A 17,356-nucleotide genomic window follows, 5' to 3' on the forward strand; every position below is an offset into this window, starting at 1 on the left:
CACAAACAGAGAAGGACCAGTGGGAGATGTGGTGGTTGGAAACTGTCTTGGGCAGAGTGATCATGAAATGGTAGAGTTCTCCATTCTCGGAGAAGCCAGGAAGGGGACCAGTAAAACTGCTGTATTGGACTTCTGGAGGGCCGACTTTGAACTGTTCAGGACACTGATAGGTAGAGTCCCTTGGGAGGTGGTTCTGAAGGGCAGAGGAGTCCAGGAAGGCTGGGTGCTCTTCAAGAAGGAAATCTTAATGGTGCAGGAGCAGTCTGTCTCCACATGCCCAAAAACAAGTTGGTGGGGAAGAAGACCAGCCTGGCTCAACAGAGAATCGTGGCTTGAGCTTAGCAGGAAAAAGAGGGTTTGCAATCTTTGGAAAATAGGGTGGGCCACTCGGGAGGACTATAAGGATGTTGCGAGGCAGTGCAGGGACAAAATTAGAAAGGTCAGAGCTTATCTGGAGCTCAATCTGGCGACTGCCGTCAAAGAAAACAAAAAATGTTTGTGGACTAAGGAGAATCTCCAGCCTTTACTGGATGCAGGGGGGAACTTGGTTGTGAAAGACAAGGAAAAGGCAGAGGTGCTTAATGCCTTCTTAGCCTCAGTCTTTAGCGGCAAAACCAGTTGCTCTCTGGATACCCAGTACCCTGAACTGGTGGAAGGGGATGGGGAGCAGAATGTGGCCCTCACTATCCATGAGGAAATGGTTGGCGACCTGCTATGGCACTTGGATGTACGCAAGTCGATGGGGCCAGATGGGATCCACTCAAGGATACTGAGAGAACTGGCAGAGGAGCTGGCCAAGCCTCTTTCCATCTTTTATCAGCAGTCCTGGCTATCGGGGGAGGTCCCAGTTGACTGGCAGCTAGCAAATGTGACGCCCATCTACAAGAAGGGCCGGAGGGCAGACCTGGGGAACTATAGGCCTGTCAGTTTGACCTCAGTGCCAGGGAAGCTCATGGAGCAGATTATCTTGAATGTCACCACGCGGCACTTGCAGGGCAAGCAGGTGATCAGGCCCAGTCAGCATGGGTTTATGAAAGGCAGGTCCTGCTTGACGAACCTGATCTCCTATGACAAAGTGACGCACTTGGTGGACGAGGGAAAGGCGGTGAATGTGGTCTACCTTGACTTCAGCAAGGCTTTTGACACCGTTTCCCACAGCATTCTCCTCAAGAAACTGGCTGCTCTTGGCTTGGACTGGCGCACGCTTCATTGGGTTAGAAACTGGCTGGATAGCCGGGCCCAAAGAGTCGTGGTAAATGGAGTCAAATCCAGTTGGAGGCCAGTCACTAGTGGCGTTCCCCAGGGCTCGGTGCTGGGGCCGGTCCTCTAATATCTTCATCGATCATCTGGACGAGGGCATCGAGTGCACCCTCAGTAAGTTCGCAGATGACACCAAGTTAGGTGCGTGTGTCGATCTGCTCGAGGGTAGGAAGGTCCTGCAGGAGGATCTGCATAGGCTGCACCGATGGGCTGAGGTCAACTGCATGAAGTTCAACAAGGCCAAGTGCCGGGTCCTGCACCTGGGGCGCAATAACCCCAAGCAGAGCTACAGGCTGGGAGATGAGTGGTTGGAGAGCTGCCAGGCAGAGAAGGACCTGGGAGTATTGGTGGATAATCAGCTGAATATGAGCCAGCAGTGTGCTCAGGTGGCCAAGAAGGCCAACGGCATCCTGGCTTGCATAAGAAGCAGTGGGGCCAGCAGGGCTAGGGAGGTGATCGTCCCCCTGTACTCAGCTCTGGTGAGGCCGCACCTCGAGTAGTGTGTTCAGTTTTAGGCCCCTCACTACAAGAAGGACATCGAGGTGCTCAAAAGAGTCCAGAGAAGGGCGACGAAGCTGGTGAGGGGTCTGGAGAACAAGTCCTACAAGGAGCGACTGAGGGAGCTGGGTTTGTTCAGCTTGGAGAAGAGGAGGCTCAGGGGCGACCTTATTGCTCTTTATAAGTACATTAAAGGAGGCTGTAGAGAGGTGGGGGTTGGTCTATTCTCCCATGTGCCTGGTGACAGGATGAGGGGGAATGGGCTAAAGTTGTGCCAGGGCTGTTTTAGGTTGGATATTAGGAAGAACTTCTTTACTGAGAGGGTTGTGAGGCATTGGAATGGGCTGCCCAGGGAAGTGGTGGAGTCACCATCCCTGGACATCTTTAAAAGACATTTAGAGGTTGAACTTAGCAATATGGTTTAGTGGAAGACTTGTTAGTGTTAGGTCAGAGGTTGGACTCGATGATCTCTGAGGTCTCTTCCAACCTAGACAATTCTGTGATTCTGTGAACTTGCTACCACATCTGTTATCCGTGTGCATTAGAACCTGTCTGTCTAGACATCAAGAACCTGATACAAGTTTATGCTTAACTGATATTTTGCATCAGATTAAATATGGGTATGCTGGCAGGCTTCAAGTGGGCCTGGAAGACCATACACATTGTGTGACAAATGAGGCCGTGGTAAAGCTATGAACGAAGAACTCAGTCATAAAGCATCCAGAATAAAACAGTCCTATTTTACTAAGAGATGTTGAAATCATCTACACCTCTGTAACCTAATCTTCTAAACAGATAGAAACATGAGTCATCAAGGCTGCAATTGTACATAAGAAGCAGAAACAATGACTAGGACAACAGAGAAAGATGGGGAGAATTTGCAAAGTCTAGGGATTCCACTTAACTTTAGTGACAAGACAGACAATAGCACTCAGAAGATGAATTAATTCCTCAAGCCCTCAGCTGAAGTCCTGTCTGGATTCACCTGGGAACTTGTTGGTAATAAGACTGTTCGGAACCTGAGAACAGACTGTGAAGCAGGACAAAGGGAAGGCTGTACAAGTAAAATTCATTTCCAATGTGATACTTCAACATTTAGCCTTATTTCTTGCTTAGCACAGATCATCTTACTGGCAAGCCAGTCTGATGTTAGGGAATAAGTAAATCAGAGTGCAACTGTCAAACTCATAACGCCTTCAGGGAAGGAGGAAATTCAAATCAAATAAACTCAGAAAAATCAGTGTTGCAGACAAACTTGGGGCAGCTTCAAGATTTGAGTAGGGAGTAGGGGTACATGAGAACCAGGGAGTGCTCCTGCAAAACTGCACAGAGCATCTCCTCCCTGGCAGCAGATGTTTGGCCAAGAACCAAGAGATTGAAGAAGTTTGCCCTTTAAGTGTCAAAAAAGCCCTTGTATAAGACATAAACAACTGAAACAGCACTGGACAGAAAACAACATCTAAAATCCAATGTCAATATTTCACATCAAGAGAACGTGCTGGAATTGGAGCACAAACTTAATTGTTTTGCTGAGCCCTTCCCATTATTTACTTTCTAATTAATTAGTTGTAAACTATTTGAATACACTTTGAATACAAAAGATATTATGTAAAACTCCCTAAAAGTACCAAATACATTTTAATTTTAAAAAAATGAAATCACATTTAATTATCAGAAATTAAAACCATTTTTAAAATATTCATTTATTTAAATGCATTTGTATGAATAGCTCAATAACCAAAAATAATAATTGCTAATTTTATGAAGTTATCCAGCTTTTTGATACTTAAACTACTAATGGCAAAAAATGCCCTTATATTTAAAATTTACCTATCTTTCCAATGTAGGTAAGAAATACTATAATGCTCAAAAAAGTATCTTGTTTCAAATATTTTTATGCAAAAATAATTTGTTTACAATTTGAACTGAGACTCAGAAACAATGCTTAACTCAATAATAAAAAAGACTGGAAAACAACATCTGTACAGCTATTTGTACATTAAACTATTAAAAATATCAAATGTTGCATGTTGAGTTTGATTTGGAAAAGGATCAAATTATTCCCTTAAATATGTTTGGGGGCTGATTCTGAAAATGAGCATGCAATTGTGAGAGCCTGCGGGCACACATGCAGTATTTGTGTCAGAAGTTTGCTGTGTAAAATGGAACGCAAGTGTTTTAACCTCTCCAGAAAGGGAATGTCTGTTGATTACCAGGAGTCTTAAAATAAAGCAATGTCTGGCTTCTGTCTCTAGCTTGTTACTAAATTATTTGCTCACTCTTTCTGATTTCTATAAATTGAGGAATCTCAGCCAGGCTTACGTGGTTATGGCATTTCTGGATTCCTAATCAACCTTGGAAAGTGCTTTGAAATCTGTTAAGAAAAGGGCAATGCAAGTTCTATGCATCACAGATACATAATACATTGGCCTTCCAGACACATGTTAAGTTTTCTATTTCTCTTGTCATTCAGCTTAAGATGAAAATTCACTACCTATTTGCAGTGATCAAAAGTACTGCTTCCAATGAAATGTAATTAAAAGAAGAAATGTTATTTTCATTACTTCACAGAAAAGATTAAAAGCCTAACTTTCTTCAGTGATCATTATAAATCAGTACACTGGAAGCCCATCTATTTTATTTATAACATACGTTGAACCTTAAAATTAAGTAGTATATATATTAAAACACTGAAGGTGACAGACAGCAACAGCAGGCATCACAAGCAGAATTAAAATTCTCGGTCTATTTTAACAACCCAGGACTTCCAAACTGTCATAAAGTAGCCACAAATTAATAGATTCCTAGAAAATATAATCCACACAGCAAGAATAAAGGGAAGTCACCATGCGGCCATGCTATTCCTTCCCTCACACCTAGCAACATAACATCTACCAACAGGTGAACCGAAATCCAACATCCTAGTACATTATACTGAAGGCTTCACAATATTGCCAGGTTTATTTTCTTTGGCAGAGAGTGTCTTGACAAAGGCTATTCAGTAGAAACCCTCTAATGTGCAAAAAAGGAATACAAACAGCTTAAGATGTAATTAAATTAAGATGGGACAAGAAAGGAAGTTAAGCATTGGACATCACCATTTCTTGGGTGCTCATTCTAAAATGACTTGTCAAAATGACTTTTGAAACATAAATCATTCATCTCTTTGCTCTGTCTGTCCAAATATATACCTGAGAGCTACAAATCACAGGTTCACTTTATTTCTATTCCAGACTGGAGAACATGTCTCCAACAGCAGGGGAGAGAGCAAACAGGGAAATAGTGCCACAGTGGTGAGTATGATCAGGGCTAAGATATGGAATTGGAACAGAAATAAAATACATACATTACATTCATAATACCAGATAAAATGGCTTATTTTTTACATAGAAAATAGCTCTATATGCACACTTTCCCCCTAAAAATAACTGCAATTACAGAGTCATTCTGTGGAGAAAGTGTTTGAAAACTGAGGATCAGAAGTTTAACACTGAACTTCTCCATAAAGCATGAAGGATAATACTGTAGAAAACATTCAATTGTACCCATTAAATTACATATTTAATTAATTTTAAATGACACAAGGAACTTAAATTTAAAGGGTCTAATTCTATCACACACCAGATAGTACTGAGAGAAAGCTGGATGCAAATTTCTCTAGCGTTTCCGTTAAACAATGACATGAGACAAGAAAAGTACCAACCGTCCTAGAAACTATCTAATCCTTGCAATCATTTGCCTAACAGAGAGCCCAAAAGGTAACAAAAATACTCCCAAAACTTCTGTGAGCCAGACAATCCACCCACAGTTCCGAGCTGTTTTCTTCCATGATGCATCCGGCATAAGATACGATATAACACCTTGACACTTCAGAATTCTCTGAACACACTTTCATCCATGCATTTTAGAGTATCCCCTGGCAAGATAACAGTATGGGATACAATGGAACATTTTCTTTTTCTTATTTTTCACACTATGACTTTACTCTCAATATTTAATGACACTTTTCTGTTATTAATACCACTTTCCCATCTAACAACACCTTCACACTTACCATGGTAGCTGTAGTCTTCTCAGAAGAATGCCACTACTAACCATTCTACAGTTTATACAACTAACTCTGCAATATCAAAATGCCCCAGAAGGCTACCTATTCAAGTGGAAAATTATATATGATACATGTTGTATGGAAAAAAGTCCTTATTAGAAATTTATCAAATGATGGGTTTCACTATGTAGAATGACTAATTAGCCCCTGAGTATTACCTCATAAAAACAACAGTTAAATCCACCCAAAACAGATACTGAAGCAAGAAAATTAACAAAAAACAAACAAACAAACAAAAAAGTTGGATGAGACTGTGATTCAGCAGACCTCCTTATTTAATAAATTTTTAAGTAATGTTTATCATTTTTTCATGTGTATCATTTTATAAACATACAGTCTATTTTAGTGGGGGAAACAGATATACATTTGGTATTCTAGATTAATATGTATAAAGATCCATATTTTGAATAATTTCTTCAAATCAGGATGATACAAAGAATGCTCTTGCGAATAGAGTACAAGAATGACTTGATTCTCTAAGTTAAAAGTGCATCAAGATGGAGACTATGTTAATGACTAATGAGAAAATAAAAGCTTTGTTTTCTGTAATGATAAGACTTGAAACATCCATTGATCAAGATAGATTTCTGGATTTTCCACTTACCTGCCAAAGTTTCCACAGATACTATTTGTTAACAAATAACGTATGAGTTGCCACTGTCATTAATTTTTCTCACTGATCTCATTCTATGAACTATAATTTCTGTTTTTCATATATCGCTGTAAAGAAAGGGTAGTACAAAAAGACAGTCCTAAAGTGATTTTTAGGATAACAATTACATATGCACATGTGCCTATCAAGACAGAAGTTATACACTTATTCACTTATGACAAGAAGTTCCAATTATTGTGATTTTACTATTCCTATGCTTGGTATACTTGAAATGGGTAAGTGGAAAACATTTGTGAAGGGAAAAAAAAAAAAAAAAAAAAAAAAAGAGTAAAAAGTTATAAATACTTCACTTCCATGCAAATATAGAAAGTTGGTTGCCACTGGAGTGATATTTTGGATTTAAGAGTGTAATACTAGGTATTCTGTTAGGAGCAGAGTCTCACTGAATTAGCATTCCTGCACGGTTGGCACCTAGGTGCCTAATATACTTACCAGCTAAGAAGATCTACTGGTGTTAAAGATGATTTGAGAAGAAAACATAGACAATAGCAGTAAGAGGAAAAAAGGCTATAAAAAGATGCAAGATTTCTCCAGAGGCATTAGCAAAAACATCATCTCCTTTTGTAATTTCTCAAAGTGAAATCAGAAAGGGCATTAAAAAGAAAAAAAGGGGGGCGGGGGAGTGGGGAAAGTAGGGGGGGAACCTTCTTAAGAGTCTTAATCAAACTCTTACATTTAACAGCATTAATGCTAAGTATGCAAACGTTCATCCCACTGATCATTATGGTATCAAGAACTAATTTTCTTCCTTTTAAGAGCTTATATGTCACATCACACCCCTTGGGCCTTCCAGAGATGTATTTAAATGTCTAACAGGGGGGAAAGAAAAGCATTGCAGACAGCCAGGTGTTACTGATTCACCCATTAAAACTTCAGTTATAAAATATCCCACACAATGGTAAAACATTTCAGTCATTAGACGATCATAAATAGATTAAGATGACATTCTAAATTATTATGACTATATGTGTATAAAATTTACATTGCTCATTGCATTATCCCAGGTGTCTGTAATTCTGATTACCTGAAGTTAAAGTACTTGTATTATTTGTTCTAAGAACCTAAGGAAAAGGAAGACAAAACCATATACAGTAACTATAACATCGATCTTGAGACCACTGAGAACTCTGAATTTATTTGTAGTGATGTTCTTCTACTATTATATAACTAAAAATGAGGTCTTGCTTCATTTTATGGTAATCTTTAAGTCAGCCTTACTATTTTAAATGATGAATGTAAAGAGTAAAAGAAATCAAAAATTTCTAAAACCTGTATTTCTCTTAAATCCTGTTTTACAAATAAAATATTTAGTGAAAAACAAACATTGGGCAATTCTATCTCACTTTTAATAATAAAAGATAGAGGGGGACTTTTCAAATCATATTATTCTCTGTTTCTAATGGTATGCTGGCTAGTAATGCAAATTTAGTTGCCTATGTACATGAAGATAATTTCTGTGCTTATTTATTCTTTCTTCATCTACACTATCAAACAAGATTTGAATTTTATCATTAAAAAGTATTTTTTTTCATTTATCTATGCACTTTAGTTTTGATATATGACTGAACTTCTGTTAGGGCACATCACCAGTATTGCCATAACTGTCAGTAGGCAAGCTCTTAATTTAGAGTTGGTGTAAAGCTATTTGAGTCTAATCTAGATGAGAAGCCAGCTGATCTGATTGGAATTGCCTTGCTCCTATTAGCATTTGTACCAAACTGTCACTGTCATGCTAGAGATGCAAAATAATATTCATTATTAAAAATACAACTTGACAGTAGGATTTGAAAAGGGAAAAACAAACAAACAAAACAAAAAAAAACTTTTCCTGTCCTCCCAATTATGCCTGAAATGCATTTCCATCTCTCCCATGTGCTGGCACATGCATGCACACAACCTGTTGGATTATCTCTCTGATCCATCTGAAAGTTGCCAAAGAAAAATAATACAGAAATAAGAAGATTAATTTTCCATCAGGTTAACAAACTAACCTGAGTTACTGTACAATCATAAGCCAAAAATATGGGCAGAGAAGAGGATCATACTTTTCAGTGGCAGTGTAGTCTTAGGTAACAACAAGCCAACAATGTAAACCAGTGTTTGAGGGAATGATGAGAAAGGCAAGGCATGACACTTTGATGTCGAGCAGTGTTAGGACACAGTGGGGACTGGATGTGGACAGGAGTTTTAACGCTCTACTCCAGCCATTCCCACTAACCTCACACACATGGTTTTAACTCTCTGCATGTCTGTACCCCGTTCTAACATTTGTCGGTCCTGTCTTTTTAGCTGTCAGTTCTGTGCAGGACTGCTCATCAATGTGTGTATATACGCTATCTACATACATGGCATGTAAACATATTTTGAAATAGGACTACAGTCTCTAGGCATACAAAAAAAAAAAAAATTATCTCTCTGATTCACCCTATTTCCAGGCACAGCTATTCCTATTTTTTTTGCTTCCTCTTCGTTTTGTTTAATTTTGGAAGTGAAATGCTGCAGATTTAGCCATTGACTCCAGTGGCAACAGATCCCATTTCTCAGTATTTTTAATGATCTTCAAGACTAGCTAAATACAAACTATGTCAAATGCTGTCACCAAAGTTCATAACTCATGAACAACTCTACAGAAATAAACCAGTCAAGAGCAAAGCATCAGCATGCTGGAAAGATTACTGTTTTATGTTTCAAAAAATGTTAGCAAACAATAACAAAAAAAAAAATGAAATCTAGCCCGACCACATCCTTTTTAGTATATGTACATCCCAGTTTTCTAGCAATACAACACAAGATCTTATTTACATGAGAGACAGGCAAACATCCAAAAGGACAGAATTACTTTCTCTTGTGCTTAAGGATCAGAACTGATCCATTCTAGCATGTCTGGTCAAACATATTAGCTTGCTCTCCAGGAATGTCAGAATGAGGCTGACTTCAAAAGACCAGATATCTGCGCAGCTTTTGCCAAACAACCATTTTTGCCATCTGGGCTTCAGGTGTTTTCAGGTTCCCATTTCACACAAGGCACTGTCATGCTGTTTTAATGTTTAATTTGCTGGGGTGTACTGGTTTGAAGCTGCTATTCACTTAGAGAAGACAAGTTACACTTTGTTTGCAGTCTAAAGTATGCCTGAACACACTGCTGTATAAAACCCATTGAAAAGTAAATTAATATGATTGAAATCTAATTAGTTATGAGAGAGAACATATAGGAGTAGGGAAGAAAGAAGAAATAATGCAAGAAAAATAAAATAAAAAAATAAAAGGAAGGAGAAAGGAAGGAAGAGAGAAAAAGAACGACAAGAGGAAATAAAAAGGAGAAAAGAATAAGGGTGAAAAAAAAAAAGAAAAAGAAAAAGTTTTCAACCAATAGAGAAGGTCTAAAATTCAAAAAAAAAAAAAAATCACAAATAAGAATATTTCTTTCACATTTCATTTCAGCACAAGAAGGTGATAAACTTTGCCAAAACTAATAGATTTCTAAACTTAAAATTACACTGAAACCATACTATTGCAATCTGTTTTGGAAACTGCATTTATATTAAAGCTCACCAATATGATTTTGGAAGTATTTTTTGCACTGTCAGGTCTGACAGTGCACCTGCTTGGGGGAGTTCACCTGCAACACTCTATCTTACTACCAGTGACTGAGAATAGCAGTGTAGGTGTGGCTTTAAACACAAACAAATAATTCAGAGATGCAGATTAGCACAACCACCAGAGGAAGTTCCAAATAAATCATTTTATAGTCTGGGCTATACTGCTTGGCAGGTATATCAATGATAAAAACTGACACAAAAGAGACCCATAACACCCTGCCACCAAAACAGTATTCTCCAAAAAGTATAGATGTCTGAAAACGTTGTTGGAACCCTAATCAAGGATAAACTATGCCTATATCCAAACAACAACAAAAAAATCTTCTGTCCTAAAACACAAAATTCTTGCCAAAATTCAGCTCGTAGAGGACTGAATTATATATACTCATTATATATTTTTTTAATTATTTTATCAGGTCCTTTGAAAAGGCTAACCCAAAGTGGGTTAGACTAAAAGAGGATAAAATAGATTCAACTGTTTTCTAATAGTCAAACATATGAAGCATTGAACAGCCTTTTCACAGCACATTTTCTGTAAACTTGAAATGAGGAGGACCAGATAACAGAGATCATTTCAACTGCAGATCATACTGCCTGCAGTACAATCTAGGCACCCACCTAACATTAGCAGAAGTCAAACATTTTGTTCCCTTTCCCCTTTCTTTAAGTCCACTTCACACAGTACCATCTACATCAGCTCTTCTAGTACTTACAGCACATTCTGGTATAATGGCTTCTCCAAGGAAAATAACAACCCTGGGGGGTTGGAAGGGTGACTAGCAAGAGGACTTGTAATTCACTAGTTGGAAGAGGCATTTTACCTGAGAAGCTAATCTTGATCATTCTTCAGCAACTGCCTATCACATAGGGAAATACCAAACATCCTACAATGTATTTCATTACATGGCCTCATAGTTAAAAGCATAGGAAATGTATTTTCTCATCTTTCTCCCATTGACAGAAGAGAGAAGTTAGAATCTTGTTCTTTGTATCTGGTCAAAAAAATAGTAGTGGTTGTGAACTGCACATCTTTTTCTTTACGAAACTGCTTTATAGCTCAAACACATAGTTTATTATAAATGTTATTTTGCTAACTATCCAGTCCTATTTAGAAGAAACCATCATCATCTGTAGCAAAATGGATTAGTTTCTCAGTCACTGCACATGCAGAAAAGGTATTTGTCTAAAAAGGATGCCATGAAGTTTTATTTTCTCAAATGTTTACATTGTAGATTAAATCTTTGGATAAGAATCAGCATAGAACTTATCCAAAATATACCAGTTTCTTATTACAAAAATTTTGGATAAAATCCTCCATATTTTCAAAACCTTTTCACTACCATATGTAAAGTATTCCATCTGCATGATCTTGTATTCTATCATTTCTTTTTTTTTTTTTTTTTTAATGGAAAATAAGCTTTAACTTTTGAATTCATACATACATTCAATTTTTGTGCGTTTTCCAGTGAGTAATTTACTGCCTGACTAAAATTTTGAACGTGGATATTCAGCTGAAAATTTTGGAGAAAAGGTGCAAAGTACTTACAAAAAAAATTTTTTTGTAAGTCAACTTCTGAACCATAATCCATTGTGAACACATCCTAGAGGCTATGGCAAAGACATCTCAACTTCTGTGATTCAACAGCTAACTCCAGTGAGAAATGGGAGTGAAAAACTGACCATAAAAACAATATGCCTGGTTGAATTATATTTCTGATCATTCAGATGTCTAACATCCAAATATTAGTAAAAGCATAATTTTTTCTCTGAAGTGCCTTATCTGTTTTTTGCACTGACCTATTATACATCATTTTAAAGAATACCCTCCTGAATTTCAGTCTTCTCCCTCTATTTGACCCTGTAATAGGACAATTGTTTTTTATTTGTGGCACAGAAATTTATTCCAAGTAATGTGAAGAATAAACAAAAGATTCAGTTTCACTGTGGAAACTGAATCGTGAAAAACTTATCTTCACTACTTCTCTCAACAGAAAACTAACACTGGCATTCTGATGAAAGACGATGGGAGCTTTGGAGAGAGCAGATGGGAGCTGAGGAGCTGCTCAAAGCCCCACAAGAGATGTTTGGCATATTAGGAAACCAGGTCTTTTATCATAATAGTGAAAAGAAAAGGAGTTTGAATGGTAATTCCATTGCTTATTCTACTTTTCTCCTTTTAGCGCATGCACCAACGTGTAGCAACAGCTGAAACCATTCAGCTTTATTGGGGATTTCACGTTGGACTCCAATCTGATCTTGAGTCAAAAGAGTAATAAATGTATCCATCTAAGCCAAGAGTATCATAAGCATTTGTGATTTTGTTTTTGAAGCACTCAGTCCCACAAATCATGGTTTAATATTGATGTAAACAGCTTTTCTGCAATATTTAGCAGGAGCTGCTTATGAAACATAGCAAAGATGACTCTGATAATTCCAATAACCATTCAAACCCAGAGCAAGCTCATATAAATAGAAATAATCTTGTATTCTCCATACACACACAGACAAAATAAAAATAAAGGAAAAAATGAATCCAAAAATTATTAAATATAAATTACAGAGCGCAGGATACTAAGACTAGTATTTAAAAATCTTTCTAAGATTAGAAATTGCCTAAAAGTATGCTGGATTTTGAACACAATAGCAAATGAAGAACTGTAGCTGAACCCAGTAAGCCAGTTCAGCCAGGATGTACCAGTAAGTGCTACTCTAAAATGCCTCTAAGACTTTATTTATTTTTGTTTTTATTTTTTAATAATAGTGCACACAAGACAAGAGCATCAGGGACTTCAGTCTCTGGCCTTCTAGCCAAGAAAGGACTTGTGAAGGTGAATGGTTTGCAGACGAAGGGGATATAAAAGAGACAAAACCAGGATAAAAATTAAATAAAAAGTAGCTGTCTTAAACTGTAATTGCACTCCTCTGCTGAGCATGCTTTCAGATATATAAATGTGATTTACCATCAGCTTGCAACTACAAATCAGGTCTTAAGAAACACTTGTGCTATGAAATTGTTTAATCTCATCAAGCTCTGCTTTCACAGCAAGCCATAAATCACAAAGTCTTTGTTATCATAGACCTCCATGAGCGCCTCTCAGGCAGGCAATGGATCGTGGGTATATATAATCCTGACTGCACAAACAGTGGGGTCGTCGCAGCCTGAAATACTTTCATAATAGCCACTGTGCAGCTGGTGGAACACAAGCCTATGATGGATATCTCATTTCCTACAGTCGGCATCTATTTCGAGCAAATTATTACCACATAAATTTCTTGTCAACAGAAACGGCCAATTAATTAAGTTAAAAATTTACTCGTGATCACATCTACAAACCAAATAGAACTGCAAGGCAATTTTACAGTTACTGAATATACTGCAGGTCAGTTTAATGAATAATTTTTAACTTTGTCATAAACTCAAAGACAGGCTAATATCTTGAGGAACCTGACTGGAGAGCAGCTGCCAACAGATTTACACAAAATATATTTATGCAGATTTTGATTGCTGACATCTGGGGACAGAAATAAACTTCAGAGAATTACAGAAGCTTCATAGGAATATCAAATTTCCTCCTGAAAAACAGACAAGTTTTTCTCTGAAACACTGTATTTATATGTTAACAGTGTTTAAAAGGATACAGTATTGTTCCTGGGGAAAAAAATGGTTCATTATCAAAGCTGAGAACTATCATAAGTAAACACTGTCAATTAGGTGTGCTTTCAAAATGATTTGGTTTCAGTTTTCTTGAAGCACCTTTTGCATACTATTTATCACACACACAAAGTCATATTAGGTAGTCATAATTTGTGGGTGGAGATAACTGGGGCATTTTCTCACCACCAACAAGAAATAAAAGTTATTATTTCCAAAGTGCCTTCACATCAGTTTAAACATTTTCAGCAGTGCAGTGCAGGAGAAAATCTAGAACTATGTCCTCCATACAAATCAAAGTGGGCAGATTGACAGAGGCATGAATACAGCTACTTACTTTGGGTTATTATAGACATAAAACTGGTCTGCATGAGAACATGCACGTTTGTAAGTACTTCATATTTTTTCTTTTAACCTTCTTTCACCCTCTTCCCCCGTGCACACCCTCTTCCTTAAGTGAAAGCAAATATATCCCAGTTACAGCTAACTATGAGATGAAATAGTCTTTTTCAGAAGATAAAAATTAGAGTATTAATTAAAATATGGACTGGCTTTTGCCCCTTTTTAGGAGATTCAATTTTATCAGTGGCAGGCAATGACTACAAGCAAAAACATGGACAAAAGTGTTTGACAGCGGTGGTTACCTGATAATTAGTAAAAAAAAATAAAAAAATAAAAATGTGTTCATTTCTGAAAGTCTGTCTTCATTAAAATTAAGATATAAATATTATATCTTTCATTAATATGTCATGAATCAGCTGTAAAAATCTTTGAAAGCTTAATAATTAATGGTGTAATAAACGCATGCACACACAAAAAAAGGCAGAAATTCCTCATCACACTATTTCAAGTGAGAAAAAATGTCTAAGAAAACACAGTCAAATAACTAATCTGCAAATATCACTTCTACGTTGTACTCTTCAATACAAAGAGTTTGAGTGAACAGGTGGGCCATATAGAATAATTTGAAATACAATTATAGCAGACCAGTTCAGGAAGCAAGTACCACTGGTCAGAAATTCCGGGGGGGGAGGGGAAGTACTTTTAATTATATCAAGAGAACTGTAACATTAAAATCTATACTAATTGTACCTGTAAAAGAATGGGAAATCATGTTGAAAATTATCTGAAAAAGGTTGATTACTCAAAAGTGACATCAAAATCATTCTGGGAGCTTGGAAGCTGAAGAACTATCCTTAATGAAAAGCCCATGGCATATGTGCATACCCTGAGAAATCATACAATACTTTAACCTCCTTAGCTCCTAGTGAAGCTTAATACAAACAAAACAAAACAAAATACAATATTGCAGAGTAAAACTGGAATGGGTCATGGAAGTAAGGTATGCATTCCAAAGAAAAGTTCATTATTTCCTGGATTAGATGTGGATCAAAGATATTCAACAGCCCGACTGCAGTAAATACTCATCACTGACTTCAAATAGATCCCATTAAATATTTCTATGTGGTCAGATTATATTTTTTCCTCCCATCTCCTACCATGAGATCCAAACAACAGATATGCTGGTTTTGGTTAGTTTTTGTTTGTTTGTTCCCCTGCATATCTATTATCACCTCTATCTTGTCAATCATAGCTTTCTTGCTCAGCCTCAGACAGCAAGCTCCTAGTCTCTACTTACTACCAAATAAGCCATGACTGGGTCAGTGAAACAAGAAATTAGTTTCTCATCAATACATGTCCTCTTTGTTGAGCACATGCATGTGTTTTTGCATTGTTATAAAATACAAGTATCAGTGCTCTTTGCCTTCACTGTAACCTTCTGTTCCACAGTGTGGGACCCTTTGGAGGGAAGGACACAACTACTGCAATGGGCAACTGAACTCATTCAGATAGCTGTGATAAGTATCCGGGATGTAGGTTCAAACTGAAGGAGCAGGGAAAATTCAGCTACTGTGGAATATGCCACAGAAAGAGTGGGAGATCACTGAGGAGACTAGCCTTAGAGCTAACAAAGGTTTTTCTCCCTAGGTGTCCATGGGAGACTGTATAGATTTGCTAGATTCTGAAAAGCCAACAAGTTGTGATTAGGAGCAAGCCTAAAGGAGAGGACCTGCTCCAAAGAATGGAGGCACAGGCAGAAATATGTAGACAAAATTCCTTTGAGTTTTTGTGGATTCCTTCCTGTTTTTTTTTATTCTGTATTCCAATTCATGATCTAAAAAAAAAAACAAACGTGACTGAAAAATTGATAAGTGTTTTTTGGAGGGAGGACTCTGAAAGAAAGAAGGAAAATTCACCTCTAACTTCTAATGGAGCTATGGTCCCATCACAGCCATTAATCACAAGATTTAATGGTGCAAAATTTTGCATAGATGAAGTGCCTCCTATAGCATAACTGACCAAAATTAATGTCCATAGGAACAGTGCCCTACATAAATACAGGTTCACAACAGTGTCCATACTTTAAAGCTGTTGTTTGTAATTTGAACTAAAAGATAAAGTAAAACTACTTTATCTGGATTGCTGTTTTTTTTTTTTGTTGTTGTTGTTGTTTGTTTGTTTTTGGTTTTGTTTTCTTTTTTTGTTTTGTTTTGTTTTTCGGGGGGGGGGGGGGGGGGGGGGGGGGAAGGGGGGGAGCAGGTTTGCTTCATGATTTTTTTGATGTTACAAAACTACACTCTTAACCCTAACTGGAGGTCTAATGGTTTTGATCAAAGAAAATATGTGGAGGGTAGGAAGTCAGCAGAACAGTTGTTTTCATTGTAAGGGCTGTTGTTTTAATTTTCTTTTGAAGAAGAGTCAGTTTGGTTTATTTTAGACCTTTTCCTGCAAGTTACACCGCTCTGATATGAGTTGTGAACTCTTCTAATGACCAATTCAAAACATTTTTTCTTTCTGAAAAGCAAAACAAAACAAAACAAAACAAAAAACCACAACATCTAGGAGATACATGGTTAGTGGTGTTTGGAACAATCATCAAATAGTATATTGGAAAAACATCTCAAAATATAACACGTTTAGCAAAGAATAATGTAACAATAACAAAACACTTTAACACCCCTCTATCCCTTTTTCTAAAGCAGAGAGATGTTTGTTTGAAGAACGTGAGACTTTGGAACATGCTTAAAAATAAGCAACAACATCTTTCTGAACATGCTTTTCTGCACTTATTTTGAAAGCTATTCATGAATGTTACGTGAATATTCTCAAACTTTTAGAAATGGTTGCAAAAGAATGAGAGGTAAACTTTACTTCAGTTTGCTATCAAATAATCAGCTATCTCTGCATCAAGCACTTTCTTATGTTTATGTGGAGGAATTAAATTTTCAGTAAAAAATTGAAAAAAATTTTGAACAAAAGGAAAAGGGGCAAAAAAGTATATCCAAGCTATACAACCAAACAACCACAAAGTTTTGGGATGATACTAACAATTAAAAAACAAAAAAAAAACAACAACAACAACAAAAAAACTTGAAATCTGAGAACAAAACTTCCATGAAAAAATACTTTGAAAAATACTTCGACTAATTCTGAGTAATTTGAAAAATATCACAAACTTGCTTGAGAAAGAGTATGCTTTTTTTTATCAAAACAATCATGAAATG

The sequence above is a fragment of the Aythya fuligula genome, chromosome 7 (genome assembly GCF_009819795.1).
Source record: "Aythya fuligula isolate bAytFul2 chromosome 7, bAytFul2.pri, whole genome shotgun sequence".
NCBI classification, from domain to species: domain Eukaryota; kingdom Metazoa; phylum Chordata; class Aves; order Anseriformes; family Anatidae; genus Aythya; species Aythya fuligula.